The following is a 2,740-nucleotide window of genomic DNA, read 5'->3' as shown; positions in this document are numbered from 1 at the left end:
GACAAGTTCTCAAAATTCGCAGCTGTCTACCCCATTCCAAATAGAAACGGTATCAATTGCACCAAAGCAATCAAAAACTTTTTCAGTCAATTCGGACTACCCAAAAAACTAATACACGACCAAGGAGTAGAATTCTGCAACGACATATTCCGCAAGTTTTGCTCTCAATATAATATACTTCTCCATGTCACATCCTTCCAGCAATCTTCAAGTAATTCTCCAGTAGAACGATTACACTCCTCTTTGACAGAGATTTACAGAATAATACTAGACACACGAAAAAAACACAAACTACCTACAGACCACGAAGAAATAATGTCAGAAACTGTAATAACCTATAATAACGCAATCCACTCCACCACTAAACACACCCCTTTTGAACTTTTAATGGTAGGACCCATTTATTTGACAAAATAATAATACCCAATAATGAGCATGACTATTTAAATAAACTAAATATGTTCCAAGATAAACTCCACTCCGAAATAAAGGAAAAATTGTCCACAAACGCCCAACAAAGAACAGAAAAGCTAAACACAAGCAGAGTAGAACCAACAACACTACAACCTAACAGCACAATTTTCAGAAAAGAAAACAGGAGGAATAAACTAACACCACGGTTCTCCTTACACAGAACAGCAAAAGACAAAGGAAAAACCTTAGTAACCACAAAAAATCAAAAAATCCACAAATCAAAAGTTAGGAAAACATTCAAACCCCCAAATGACTTAAGCCTTTCAACCTGCATTCCAGATCTTGCCATGGGGCATACCAATCTATCTTCATCCACAACTTCAATAGCACCAACCTCTTAGCAAAAGTGCCGCTAGGGAAAACACTCGTGATAGGAAACTATAAGAAAATTAGCCACATAATCGATCTGTCCGAATATACCAACTGTATTGAAAAATTATACCACACCATCGATACCCTAAGACACGATGAAACACTCACCGACTCTATATCAATACTAAACGCTAAACTTGCCAAAACTCAAAGTAAAATAGACGCACTAACACCCTTTTCACGCCACAAAAGAGGTCTTATTAACGGGTTAGGTAGTTCAGTCAAAGTCGTCACTGGCAACATGGACGCCAATGATGCAAAGAATATAGAAACAGAAATTAACCACCTAAAAAGCCAAGTCACCACCATCTCAGATAACTTCGAAATACAGAACACGCTCAATGATGAAATTCAACTACGGTTCAAAAACTTAACAAGACACATTAACAATGAACAAGATTTGATTAAAAACTTCTTCGAAAACACTCAAAATACAATCTCCAAAAATTATATAACTACGAAGAAGAACTAAAAAAACTACAATATATAAATAGGCTTAACTATAATATAGACTTATTACTTAGTCACCTAAGCGACATTATAGAAAGTACACTGCTTGCCAAAATTAATGTTATCCCAAAACTCATTTTAGATAAGACAGAAATAAACAAAATCAAACAAATTTTTGAAGCCCAAAACTACACAATAAAATCCGAGCAACACATTTATAATCTGTTAAAAATGAACACACTCAATTACCGAGACAAAATAATTTTCAGTGTCAAAATTCCTATTTTTCTAAATCCTAACTACGAAATGGCAAGATTAATTCCACTCCCAATAAATTCCACACATTTTGTAATAGCACCTAAGTACTTAATATATAATAACAAAAATAATAGTATGGTTTCAACTATGTATAAATGCCATGTAATAGAAGAACAATTCGTCTGTGAAATCGACATGGCGGTATCAACAGAAGAGCACCCCGACTTCTTCCTACCACCAATACGGAAATTAATAAAAAATGCCACTATTAACATACTCACCTTGGAAAGACTTCACCTGGATACACTCACAACAACCAACAAGCTTCGGGTCGTCACGGCAGAAAACTTTCGACACTCGACAACCTTATACATTCTCTTCACCGTATCCCTAGTCGCCGTAATAATCACCTGGACACTTCGTAAAGACACCCACATCTTCCATACCGGGCCCGACCACATTCTTCCAATCGTCGCTCCACCAATTCCTCCGCTATGGCCGTCGCTCCAAACTGGGGGGGGAGGAGTTACCGACCCATCGGTACAATACACCACCCCTCTCTCTAAACCACCACGCCTTCACAAGTGAAGACATCGAACCGGGAAGCGTTGCGATACAAAGTCGCAACATAAACATCAACGACGAGTCAGCCGCCGACATCCGCCAAAAAGCTGACAACGCATTCCCTTCGCACAGACAACGCAGCGCATACAATCCCATATACATACTTGTTAACATACTTTCTGCTGCGTCAGATACTTTATTTCTAAGAACTCCAACATTGTAATACACATATACATATTCACTGTTAGCTTATTTAAGACCAAAAATAAAGACGACCAGCGGTCGAGTTTTAGCAGCAAACACTTGTAGACGTATCCAATATTGAATCCGATCGAATTCCCTGACAGCCGTAGCTACTTCCAAGACCGGCTCCTCTCCTCTCTGCAGCTGAATATCCCACGAAACTCTCCGGAGATAGCTGTAGCTACCTCCTGGTCCAGCTCCTCTCTTTCCTGCATTTAAATACCCCGCGAAGCTCCCCGGAGGTAACTCGCGCCTTTGCGGTAGCGCCTTAATAGCTTCACGCGTTCCTTCTGCAGCCAGCAAGGAAAACATATTTGTGGCAAATAGGGTTGCTGCCATTCAGGAGCTGACAGATGTCACGGCTTGGCGTTATGTTCCA

This window comes from Drosophila sechellia, unplaced genomic scaffold (genome assembly GCF_004382195.2).
Source record: "Drosophila sechellia strain sech25 unplaced genomic scaffold, ASM438219v1 Y_389, whole genome shotgun sequence".
In the NCBI taxonomy this organism is placed as follows: domain Eukaryota; kingdom Metazoa; phylum Arthropoda; class Insecta; order Diptera; family Drosophilidae; genus Drosophila; species Drosophila sechellia.
Note: the sequence above shows the minus strand (reverse complement) of the source record.